This window comes from Ambystoma mexicanum, chromosome 1q (assembly GCF_040938575.1).
Source record: "Ambystoma mexicanum isolate Mex_15411 chromosome 1q, UKY_AmexF1_1, whole genome shotgun sequence".
NCBI lineage: Eukaryota > Metazoa > Chordata > Amphibia > Caudata > Ambystomatidae > Ambystoma > Ambystoma mexicanum.
The window spans coordinates 1,217,455,441-1,217,469,257 of NC_090922.1; positions in this window are offsets into that span (position 1 = coordinate 1,217,455,441).

The window sequence follows — 13,817 nt, forward strand, 5'->3', positions numbered from 1 at the left end:
ATTGCTGTTGCACTCGGACAGGGGCGTAGATTCTACCTTCTTTATCCTCCAAGAGACAATGGTAATGGCCATTTTGGGCAAGCTTGGTGGTTAATTTCTTTATTTTGGACTCCAACACGGTGGGGTTTTGGACATTTTTCTTTGCCGGAGTCTGGGAATCTGTAACAAAAATTTGGCACCTGAAATATGTAGGATTTCGGAATCCCCTTTTTCCCTTAGCTCTGTGCCTCCGCCCTTTACCTGGTGGCAGTCACTAGAACCAGTTTGTGGGGAGGATCCCTCCAATAATATTTTCTTCTAAGGATGACAATTCTGGGGTTCAGGGATGGGTGACTCTGAATCAATCCGCACACCCACCCAGTCTTCATTCAGGTCTCTGGTGACCCATTTTTCTTTGGGAGGAATTCCCCTGTCACTGAAGGAGAAGATTTTCTTCCCAAATCCTCCAAGTATTCTTCCCCTTCAAACTGGAGGACACTGACTTCCTCCACAAAATGGGTCTTTATGATTTCTTTATTTCTCCTACTCACCCTCTGTTCCCTGGGTTGCAGGTTTTCGGGGACAAATGATTTTAGTTCTGGTTCCGGGGTATCCAGGGACTTTTCACGGGTGAGGAAGGAAGGTGCCTGTAGTTCCTTGCTCCCCCTTTCTCCTGTGCCTCCTCCTCTGGAAACGGTGTGTAGAGGAGGTCCCAGACATGGCCTGCACCCCATTCGAGGTACCAGGAACGTATTTGCCAAAATATGTGACGTACGAGGAGCAATTGAACCAACAGAAAGCTATACTGGGCCTATGCCCAGTGCCCATCAGAAGAGCAATACCGGCTGAAATGCCTATAACCAGAAAGCCATGGGTTGCACGGTACCCTCTCAGACAACCGTACCAGCAGCTGACACGAAATGAAGAGTACTTAAAGACTGCCCCCGAAGAGACCCACAGAGCCTTAATGGAAAGCAACTGGTGACGACATAAGAGCCCAGACGTAATGTACAGATAACCATAAAACAACGAGCAAAAGGAGATACACAAGGACGAAATGTAAAGAATAAGGATGTGATAGACGTATAAGAAGATGCAACTTTGCAGCACAAAGAACGTAACCAGAATCGAATTGTGCAACTGACTGAATGCATGTAAACAGTCTCAGAACGCAAGAAGCTAAGTAAACGGTACTGCTTGCAATGCTTAGTAGAAGCTTAGAGCGGCAAGCGCCAATCATATATCTACCTCAATGAAGCACACTATACAAGTGCGACTCCATTTTGTGAAGCATAATTAAGCCCATGTTGCGAAGGGCTAACAAGGCCAAGATCCATATTCCAGCCAAAGCCAAAGGAAAGCGTGGAATCGAAACTCTGTAAGAAGTAGATCATGCCTGAGAATTCGAGGTCAACCTAAGGAAGGGAGGAGAGCAGCAACCTCGGAGAATCGAAACTTCAGAGCATACCAGCCAGCCAGTGAAGGTCGTGATAAGGAGGCCCCAGACAGGTGGCAAGACTATGGAAGAATTAAATACACAAAAAAAGGGAAAATGAAGCAGATTCACGGTGAACAGACACGTGACCAGCCAAGGGCAAAGAGGTACCAACGTCTGATGTCACCCAGAACCCGAGGATGCCATAACTTTTCCTAATAAGAGCTACAGTTTTGAGGCCATCCTCAGCCAAATAATTGACACATAGCCCTAAAGGTACTGATTGATGGAAGAGAGGCAGGGTGAATCTTGGGGCACTGCGCATCTGGTTGTCCATTGTGCATGCTGCTAATTAAAGTGGGGATTTATGCCTAGGGGAGTAACCCACCCAATCACAATGGACCAAATAATCTAGGGTCCTATAGCTTGTAGAACCAATAAGACGTTGTAGTTGTAGTGACATTTATCACAAGTGATGTAGTGGGATGGGCATAGACGCCCACCAGATAAGAGTTATCCAATCTGCATGCTCTGTTACCATATACAGATATAGCACCTATACTTAAGTTACCTTTCCGGCCAATAGAATTGCATGGCAAACTTATGAGTTCTGCACGTCAAATGATGACGAATTTTGCCCATAAAAATTGCTGTCTGAATGAAGAATTTGGGAGTTGAAGCGAGACAGGCGATCGCGACTCTGTTGATTACCATTTGTTTCCCTGTTTTTTGTACTTGTCATTAAACGGACTTCACTTTGCCAAACTATTGAGTTGTCATTATTGAATGGTGTCGGAGTAAGAGAATCCTGCACCCCAACCTCCTCAAGGTGCAGCTATATTGTCTTACAGGTACTAGAGGGTGAGCTCTGACCTATGGGCCCGTCACAGGATGCTCTGCCATCTTGTACACTTGGTAGCAGAGGATGGTTCGACCATCAACTATTGATTAATGAATACTAAGACACCCATAGACTGACGGCACAAAGTAACTCTAGGCCTTTGGCAATATCGCGAGTCCTTCGCCATTCGGCTGAGTAGACTGAGAATCTACAATGGACAATGATAGAGTAAGCCCATAAAATCTTCAGTGGGTCAGAAGGAACCTGCCTTTCAAAGAATAACCCTTCTCCTTCCCACGGGCAGCAGATCGGACGGAAAGACCGCAAGAGGGCAGGAAAAAGGAGGATCGGTGATCCCGAAGTTCCAGAGAGGAAAAGAGGCGAGCGGTGAGTGAAACAATAAACTCATTACTTTGGCAAATGTCTTGTAGGCATTAGAACAAGTAAGGGAAAGGTAACGGAGGGTGGCGGAGAAAAAATTAAAATAGTCAGAAGTAGAGAAGACTGTATATATAAAGGGTCAATGACTAGAGAATAATAGATAAAAAGTGGTTACCGGGAGGACACCCGAGATAAAAAGTGGTTACCGGGGGGACACCCGAGAGGAAAAAGTAAATTACCGGGAGGGCACCCGAGAGAAAAAAGTAAAGAGGATTTGCCTTGTTCCTGCACTTTAATACAGCGGTCAGAAGAAACGTGAACTCAGAGCCCACATAATGGGGGATGATTAGACTACGGTGACGATTAAAGACGGCACTAGAGGGGTTTGTTTAAACCCATGTCAGGGTATTGATTAGAAGGCAGGTATATGTGTGTCCAGCTGGTTTCCGTCTAGTCTGTCAAATGTCTGTCATGCGTGTCCTGTTATATGTCAAATGTAAAGAACTGTATCATTGATTGTTTGAAATGAAGTTTGGGCTTTACTGTCATAATGCCTACCCCCGGAGCATCAGGCCAGGCCCAGCACCCCCGGAAGCAGGCATCATGCCCTCGGGTAAAAGCCCAGCGGCCCCTTATAGGGACTCTTTGGACTCAGTCCTGGCGCCTTTGGCGCCAGGCTCATGTTGGACATCAGTCCTGGCGCCATAGGCGCCAGGCTCATAAAGGGAGGTGTTTTGTGCACTTACCTGATGCAGACCATGCTGCACGCTTCAGGCCTCCCTGAGACCTGAAAGGGACTATTTTTTCATAGGGACTATTTTTACACTCGAGCGTGGCCAGGGAAGGATACATACCTAGTTGGGGAAGGATACATACCTGGGACTTCTTTGGAGGCTATTTAAGCCACGCCCAGACAGCAGCTCATGCTTCGCGTTGTTCTGCTTCCTGCAGCTTAACGCTCACCGTGTCTGCTCCTGCTCCTGGACTGCAGCCACGCCCGTCTTGAACCTGGAAGACCTGCAAGGAAGGAAGAGAAGAGAAAGGTGAAAACCAAGGATTATTTCAAGCTTCTTACCTGCATCCGGAATCTTCTCGCCAGCATCCCTGAAGGAAGACTTCAATTTAAAAGCATTGCGTTGCTCGCTGCAGCGCCACGCTTCACTCACCTGTCCTGTCCTCGATACATCTCCCGGCTCCATCGCGGCTGTCAGCATCGGACACCACATCTCTGCACCTAGGGGAGAGAGGAAGAAACAAAAGGTGAGCAGAAGGACACACAGAAGGAAAGCCTGATTAACAGCCATAATACTTACCGGCTTTTCTTCCACATTTCGGGTCGGCGCCGCCCCGTTGGCAGGTACCGTACCCCGGCCCCTATGGGGAAAGGACTAGAGACATTTCAGAGGAATGATAAGGACATCTAGAGGGATCGCCCTCATTACTACTCACCTCGGCAGGTTAACCCCTCGACGCATCACCTTCATTCTGCACCTGAAATAAAGGACAGATCACAGGTGAGAAAGACAGCATAAAGGGGGCCTCACTTGAACTTTGAACTTTCATACTTACGGCGCATCGCTCAGGAAAGTCAAGTGGATTTTGCCAGCGCCATTCTGAAAACCAGTGAAGTAACTGGACGAACACGCGCCCCTGCACCAGAAGCAGGATGGAGAGTTCAACCTTCCAAACCATAAGGTGAGCTTAAACCGGGTTTGGAGGAATAGAGAGGAACGGAGGGGGGAAGGGGGGAGCTAGAACACCATTCTGCAGACTGTTAATCCCCTTTCTCATCTGCAGAAGGATATTCCTACGGGCCAAGGAAGCACGATTTGGAGGTCCTGTCCAATCGGTGTTCCGGGTCCTGCGCATCACGCTAGAAGAGGCCACAGTAATCCAGACTAGATCAGCGCCCCCGTGGGAACCAGGTGGGCGTTACATTTACGCGATTCCGTAACTAAGAGGGAATCGCCAATGGATTGATGTTCTTGAGTAAATTGATGATATAGAATTTTGGCGGGAAAGATTGGATTGGAGCTTGCATATTTGGTGCTCGCTCATACTATTGGACGTGTGAGAATTGCACAAAATTTTGTTGGTAACGAAAGTTGAGAATGGAGGAGGTTACACCACTTGCCCATTTGTGCAAGCAATTGCCCAAACACGAACCCAAGCTTAAGAAGTATAGTACAGAGTGGGTTAAGAGTACCGCCCACAAAATGTTTATGCCGTGTCCACAGAACGGGTCTTTATCTAAAGCCGTTTTACTTATCTACATGCCACATACACAGGCAAGAAACTAGAGAAATGTCTTGCTGTTCTAGAACTGTGGAAAATGTTCGAACAGCCAGAGGAGGAAGAGCCTCCTGCAGATTGGATACTAAACGTATGCACAGAGGGGGTGAGACGCTTACCGTGCCACCAGCCCCGCCTGAGCCAGAGATTGAGGGGAGTAAGGCAAGGCAGAGGGACTCTACCCGTTAAGAGAGCTTGAGGCAGCTCCAGGAAACAGTAACCCTGCGTATGAGTCACCTATGTATAGTAGTGACGATATCAAGGAGAAGGAGCAGGAAATTAACCTTACCTCCGCAGTCCCGAGGGACAAGGAGAGACGCGATGAGGAGAGGAAAGACGAGGCACAGATTAGTGCACCTCTCATTAAGGAGAGAGAGGGAAACAAATGGAAAGGAAGTGAAGGGGGAACTGATGAGATAGCATTCGCAAAAGACAAATGATGGGAGGACAGATATTGTTGAAACTTGATGGAAAAGGAAGATATGATCTGAGACCGAGAGAGAAGTCTAATGAGACACAATGAGAAGGTAATGAGGGAAGGTAATGAGGGACGAAAAGATAAAAAGGAAGGATAGGGTGAGACAAGAACAACTATATCGCGAAGAGCAAGAGAAACAGCTCAATCGCAAACAGAAGGCAGTCTATGACCAGTACAGACAGAATCAGCAAAGGTTGGAAGAAGAGAAAAGAGTAGGTTAAAAGAGAATAAAGAGACGGGAAGATGAGTAAGTTAGAAGGGCAAAGGAACGTAGAAATGAAAGAAGAAGGGAAGAAGATAAGACTAGAGAAGAAGCAAGGAAGCGCAAGGAAGTTGATGATGATATAGAACGCAAACGTAGACACAGGGCACAGGATCTTGAATACTTGGAGCGGGAAGTTAAAAAACCCAATCCTGTTGTAGAATGGGAAGACATCAAAGAATTCTTCCCTGCAAATGAGTCAGTATCAGACAAGAATCCGGCAAACATTGAAGATGACTTCGACACCAGAAGCATCGGGGAAACGATTGATAAAATATACGATGAAATGGAGCTGGAACAAATTTCCCAAGGGGGAAGGGAAACGAGCGCTTGTAAAGCACTCAACTGTATGACACTGAGGATGTCACCCGAAGTGGTGGGAGCAGGGGACTGTCCCTGGACAGGCTAGAAATAAGTAAGAATGAAGAAGATGCAAGGAGTTGCGTGAACTGGGAACAATCAGTGTCCGACTCCGGTGGGGAGACGGAGGACGAGACACACGAAGAAGGGAGACAGCGCGAGAAGCGGCTCCCAAGGGACCAAGGGGTACGATGGTCAGACACTAGTGAGTCCGCACCCAGGGCATCGGAGTCCGCCGTGCAGCCTGGCTGACATGAGGGAATACCCCGCAGTCAGAGAGGGGTGCCAGCACCTGCCTATGTAGACAGATTGAGGACATTGCCAGGTAGACGGCGATGCAGGAATGCTACCCCAGTGACAGACAGGAGAGCTAACGGAAAGAGAATGAAGACTGTGCCTTTCAATTCCCACTGCTTGAAAAGGGGGGCGCAAGACCACAACATATTCCATGGCTATACATGGATCGAGAGAAGCTGAAAAACAAGCTTCCAATGCTGACATCGGGAGATGGGAAGTGGATACACGAGTTAGAAAAAATGATGGGGGATGTCACGTTGGCTATAGGGGACATTAAGGGTCTCCTGATCACCATACTTAGTGAGAGAGCAGACAATGTATGGAAGCAAGCTGGGTACCCTGGGGTAACCATAATTAACACTACCCATGATGGAGCACCATTTAATAATTGTAGAGCAGCAGTATGGAAAGTGCTACAAGTGCTGTACCCAGACACTTCCGATATGGGAGCTATAATGACTCGAAAAATGAAAGAGTCAATGGATCCGTTGATTTATATCCAGAATTTACAAGATGCATAGGTGCTCGAAATGCATGAATCTTGGTCAAAATCCATCCCGGTATTCTACCATATATTGTGCCAAGGATTGCCTGAACCAGTGCCGAAACAGCTCAAGAAATTGGTAGAAGTAGAAGCCAAACCATGGGCCGAAATACAGTTGATGATTGCACACTACTGCAGTTTGTTGCAAGAGAAGAATCGAAAAAAGAAGGCAACTCGTGAGGGTGAGGAAGCGAAGCTAGTGCAAAAGAAACTCTCAAAGTATGCTCTCGAAGGAGCCATGTTGACAAGCCCGGCTGAACCAAGTGCGCAACAAGCGACTAACCCATCGCAGAATAACCAGGGTAACGCAGGATTTTACCCGAGGGGAAGGGGATTTAGAGGAAGAGGATGGCAGAGTAATCAGGGAGGGTTTCAAAGTAATTCGGGAGGTTTTCAGAATAATCAACGGGGTTTTCAAAACATGCAGATGGGCAGTCCAGATATGCCAAATGGACAGATGGCTCGACCACCGCCAGTGTGTTGGCTGTATGGAATGATAGGACATTTGGCGCATGCGTGCAGAAGTCAAGGCGCATGGCAAAATGGACAAGGAATGGGAACAGGCATGGTGAATCAGCCTGCCTTCCCACAACAGAGCGGTGCACAGAATCACACAGCACAGCAGCAAGCACCGGGTGTGCAGCAAGGTGCGCAGCAAGGGGTTCAACCCATGAACATGGGAAACTTGCCACAGGGGCAATCACAACAGGCACTGCAGCAAATATCACAAGGAACAAACCCCAGAGGGGGAGTCAACCCTGGAAATGGAGGAAATCCACAAGTATACAGTGGACCGAACTTATACATGAAATAGGACAGCTCGCTGGGAACCCTGATGTGTTCTATCCTATCAGTGACACCAGACCCCTACACCGGAACCTACGGTAAATGTCGTCATAGGGAGCAAAGAATATTCCTTCTTAGTTGACACGGGTGCAACACGCTTGTGCATACGAGAAGGCAAGTTTTCCTTGTCCGGCCAGGCAATAGATACTCAGAGTTTTACAGGAGCTCACAGCAGAGTTCCCTTACGGACAATCTCCCAGTCTCTGTAGGGGATTGTGAGATGAATGTAACCTTATTATATTCATGCCAGACCCCAGTAAATATTTTGGGTCGAGATTTAATGACAAAGTTGAATATGACTATATCGTTCACAGAGGAGGGCATAGTATGCTCCACTCCAGGAATGCATTATTCTAACGTGTGCAAAATGATCAGAGCGTACTCGGGACGCATAGCCGTGAGAGCTATACCATTAGAACCAGAAGTCTTCACATATGGCGTGTGTGTGCTTATTGCGGGATTGCCAGGCCTCGCAGATAGAACTATGAGAACCCCTGATGAGTTCCTGTTCAGGCCAAGAATACCTATGCATGAAGAAGAGGGACAAGTATTTCCCTTATCGAAACATATTGCAGCAGTACGAGGGAAAGTAGTAATGGTCGAAGGGTTTGACGATGAAGGCAGACAATGGTGTGCAGTTATGGCCGTTGAAGAAGGGTACCGAGTGACTGACGTCACTGATGATGATCTGTTCGAAGAACACTCTGACTTGGAAGAGACCAGGGTAGAAGTAAGTATCATATTCTGGGTCAAAATGATCAAACGAGAAGTGCCTCAGAGAATGATGTTGGCGCTGATCCACCCCACATACTTTGATGACGATATAGCCCAGGTGCCTGTTTCAGTATGGACTACAGGACCCTATGATGTAGGCCTCCTGAAAGGGGCAGGAGAAGTGAAAATTAAACTGAAACCAGGAGCAATTTTACCAAGAGCACGACAATATCCCATGTCCAGAGAAGCGGATGAAGGGATCGCGAAGACAATTTCCGCCATGATGGAGCAAGGCATTCTAGTGACATCAGAATCACCTTGTAACACAGTGATTTACCCTGTCAAAAAATCAAAGGGAGGGTCTTGGCGTTTAATCCAAGATTTAAGAGCATTAAACGACATAGTCGAAGCTGAATTCCCTCTAGTCCCTATCCATCTACGATCCTGTGTAACATACCGAGGGAGGCGACATATTTTACAGTGATTGACTTGAAAAATGCCTTTTTCTCATTCCCGCTGCACCGTGACTCACAAGATCTGACGTCATTCACTTTTAGACAGATGCATCTAAAAAGTACGAGATTACCCCAGGGGTATTGTGAGTCCCCGCCCATTTTCAATAGAGTCCTGCAAATGGACCTAAGCAATATTGTGGTAGACAGTGTTGTTTTGCAGTATGTAGATGACATTCTGAACTGCAGCACCACTGAAGAGCAATGCAGGCGCGACTCTATCCAGCTACTGACTATACTGGCTAAGAAAGGATATAACGTTGACAAGGAAATGTTACAATACTGTCAACAAGAGGTGCTATACATAGGCCAGCTAATCTCACACGAGGGAGAAAAAAGTAACCCCGGAAAGGGCTGAAGCTATCATGAACACGGCAAAGCCACTCACGATAAAACAAATGCAGAGCTTCATAGTCCTGTGCAATTATGTTAGAGCATGGGTCTTCGACTACAGCTCATATACCAAGCCCTTCCTCCAGGCCCTAAAGAAGGACCAGGCGACAAAGGAAAAAATTGAATGGACTGAGGCTATGGACAAAAGGTTTACTGAACTCAAGAGAGCAATTTGCACTGCCCCAGTTCTTGGGATTCCTAATCATGCAGAGGAATTCTACCTGTTCTCTCACACAGATGGCAGAGTCATGACGGCAGTGCTCGTACAAAGCACCTCGCTGGGGTATAAGCCCCTGGCGTACTACAGTGGGAACCTGGACCCAGTAATGAGAGGCCACTTGCCATGCAAACAAAGTTTAGCTGCCGCAGCATTCGCCATAGAAAAGGCAACATCTATTCTAATGGGATGCTCCATGACGCTATACGTCGAGCACTCATTATTTGCCATATTAGAGAAACTGAAAGGTACACTGACATCTCAAAGGGCCTCTGCCTATGAGGTGATTATATCAAATCCATCGATCAAAATAGTTTGATGTAAAACAGTGAACCTAGCCACGTTCATAGCAGAGCCAGTCACTGAAGGAGAGCCGATACATGACTGCGCAAATTATGAAGAATTCTATGATGAAATCCCCAGGGTGAAAGAAAATGCCCTAGCAGGTGGTGAAATAGTTTTCTTTGACGGTTCTTCAAGAATTGACCAAGAAGACGGACAAAGATATTCAGGCATTGCCGTAATAAAACACATAGCGAACGCAGAATTTAAAGTACTCGTTAGTGCATGAATACCATATCATTATTCAGCATAGGCTGCAGAGTTATTGGCGTTGATAATCCCCATTTAGAATCATGCAGACCAAGAAGTAACAGTGTACAGTGACTCCGCCTATGTGATGTTCACAGTGCATGCAGGACTAACGCGCTGGAAGAGGAGGGGCTACCTCCCAGCAGACGGCACCCTAGTGCAGCATGCAGCCTTATTGGACAGGCTGATAAAGGCACTACAGCTCCCAGTGGGCATAGCGGTCGTGAAATGCGCCTCCCATACTCACGGGACAGATTTTGTGTCATGTGGAAATCACGCAGCAGATGCGGAAGCCAAGCGTATGACATCCAAAAATGAGACAATCATGGAAGTGGAAGTGGCACGCACCCATGAACGTATGATGATAGGTCGGGCCACACCAGAGGCCTATAGTAATATGGGGCAAACTCAATTGATGGAGCTTCAAGGGGAGGCACCACAGGACGAAAAGAACCTGTGGAAGCATAGAGGGTGTTCTTTAAACCCCTCAGACGGATTGTGGAGGCAATACAGCACTGGTAAACCAGTAATGCCTGTAGCTCTACTAAAGATAGCACTGGAGCAATTACATTACTCTTTCCATATGACAAAAGAAAATCTAGCTGCAACGCTCGCAGAAGACTGGTTTATACCGAATTTAGCAGAGCATGGTACATTTTTTATGGTGAACTGCATAATCTGCCAGCAGTTCACCGCTGGGCACACATTAAAAGTAGTGAGAGGAGTCATCCCCCGGCCAAATGGGCCATTTCAGCACTTGCACGTCGATTATTTCGACATGATTCAAGTATGTAACTGGTACAGGTACTTAATTGTAGTGGTGTGTCCATTCTCCAATTCTCAGGTCAGATAACGTGGCTCACTTTTTTTAATGCAGTATTTGAACAGATCAGCTTGCTGCTTGATATAAAGCACAAGTTCTCGTTGGCGTATCATTCAGAGGGAAATGGCATATGCGAGAGGCTCAACGGCTTGTTAAAGGAAAGGATAGCCGAGTTGAAGCTTACTCTAAAGAAGGGATGGCTGAACTGTCTACCACTGGCATTTTATGCTCTTTGGAACCAACCAGGCTCTGACCATCATTTTATGTCACACGAAGGAGAATGAGGACCCCCCCTTAACCCTCGAGATAGAGCTAAATGTGATGCCCAGTCAACCCGAGAGGTCCTGGGAACCGAGTTGTCGGAATATCTGAACTGCATGACATCAAGCCTCGCTATCATTTCAGACCAACTGCAGCTACGACGAAAAGGTTGCAGCACAACACAAGACCCAGCGGGAGGTGCTGAAACAGGCACAGCTCAAGGTCTATGTGTGCCAATCATCTTCCCTGGTGATGCAGTGCTGGTAAGAAACCACACAAAGATAAGGTGGGACGAGCCAAGATTCAACGGCCCGTTCATCGTAGAAGACTGCACTCCCTCAGCCCTCAAATTGCAAGGCAAGATAGCTTGGATCTTCCTAAATGATATTAAACCTTATATCGGTGAGATCCCTTTAGCTGCACCCCACCGTGAAGAAACCACAGACAACGGGGAATAACCTCAGCACGTGCAGACAAGATCCATGGTGAGGAAGAAGGATGCATAAGCAGCAAAGGCCAGAAAAGGAACTCCTGCGCAAGTTGTGGCTTAAAAACAGGGACATTTTCTGCCAGGAAAAAAGGGGAATAAGGACATAATACGGACACACTATATGCAGGGTGAAGAACAAAAAGGGGATGAGGGTTTAAAATGGCATTCTGTACATCACAGTTGCAGGGAAAAGAAGAGAATTGTGCATCCAAGCCACAACACACTGATCACACAAACTTTTGAATCAAGCCACCATAAGCATTGCTGAAAGACTCTGATAGACTGTGAGTGAAAGACCTTTTTCCGGTTATAAGCAAAACAGTGTCCTGAAGCAGCCAAAATCAAGACTTTGTTTCACAGACTTCATGGTATCCAAAGGAAGCAATCTCACATGGGATGTATTGACCTACTTTTAGTTAGTGGTAATTTCATATCCGTCACTTGTAGGGAGAATCTCCAGTGTCACAGACTTTATACAAGATCTTGCTAATAAGAAATAATCAGGCAACTACTGACTGTCATCACGGAAGCCCTCGCTGAGTTGCCTGACTACAGTAATAAGGACGCAAATGCTTCCACCACAAGTGATCATCGATGAACTGACATACACGCTTTTCTTTTGCATCATAGAGGAGTGCCCAGGACTCATCGGGAGAACCACGAATACACTGACATACATCAGAGATCCAAGAAACAATGAATATCTGAACCAACTGTGGATCAAGCTAAACTACGTGGTCGCATTCCATGCAGCAGGAAAGTTCAGAGACTGTTCACGTCAAAAGAAAGGCCTGTGATCCAGAACCCAGCAAAGCAGGGCAAATGTCCCTGTCACCCGAGGACAGCCGGCTGGCGCATAATGTCCTGTTTCATCTAGTCACAGACTATCGAGAAATGGCGGGAAGGCCTGCAGAGGTTGACGTCATCACCTTTCTCAGAGATCCAGCTAACACTGCACACATGGGAACACTCCTCTATGGGATCATGCTCCAGGTTGAGCTGTCCAACGTTCAAAGAGAGTACCTAAGGAGATTTCAGCGAAACTGTCCGCCGAGGGACAGATCCAGGAGTCAGACCCACAGTTCTTTATCTTTCCGCCTAGGGACAGATCAAGGAAGCAGAGAGACAGTACTTATCTTTCTGCCGAGGGACAGATCGTGGAAGCAGAGAGACAGTACTTATCTTTCCGCCGTGGGACAGATCGAGAAGAGTAGAGAAGAGAACTTCACCGTGTTGTTTTATTTTTATTTTTCATTTTTATGTTTATTTTATTCCCATTTTTTTATTTGATTTTGAATGATACCATTTTTACCATTTTACCATTTTACAATTTTTTCAATTTTTTCTATCTTTTCCATTTTTCCGCATTTAAACAGGTTGCAGCATGTCTTCCGGACTAAAGCAAATTCGGGGGGTGACTTGGAATTGACCTATTTTGAATATGCTCAATGAATGTGACTCACCAAAGAGGCTAGTCTAATCTTTTTCCATAGTCTAGCAAGGGAACGGCATCCCGTAACCAGTGACAATCGTCACCCTCGAGAGGGGGGACTCTTACGAAGCACAAGACACTTTATGTTCCAAACCTCCTGAAAGACAGTAATGGAGTAAATGAAAATAATAGAACCTAATAGAACTTTAACAATTGATATGATTGAAATGGGGGACCAGAACAGTAACCTAGTCCTCCCACAGGCAGAGGGACGCCCCCACTTCCCTGGAAGAAAATGCTGCAAATTGTCCTATGCAACGATAATGTGCATATGTATAGTGATTATTATTGTTTTTCTGTCACTAACAATCAGAACTGCATTCTTTATTGGTGCATAAAGCGTTCCAATTTCAGTGCACCCACCAGATAATGTACGTACGAATCCCACGAAAGCACCCAGACCCTATATAGTCATTCTGGTTCCAAGAAAACCTGATGGTAAAGTAAACTAACTAAAATTGAATGTAATTAGCAGTGACTCATACACACTTGAGGTAACGAATGAAGAGAAAAGCTGGAGACAGGGTCAGCGTGGAATGAATGAAAATGTAGCACTGACCACTTCACGCGCACACACACTGAATGCACACGAGCAAGGGCAAGTGTCAA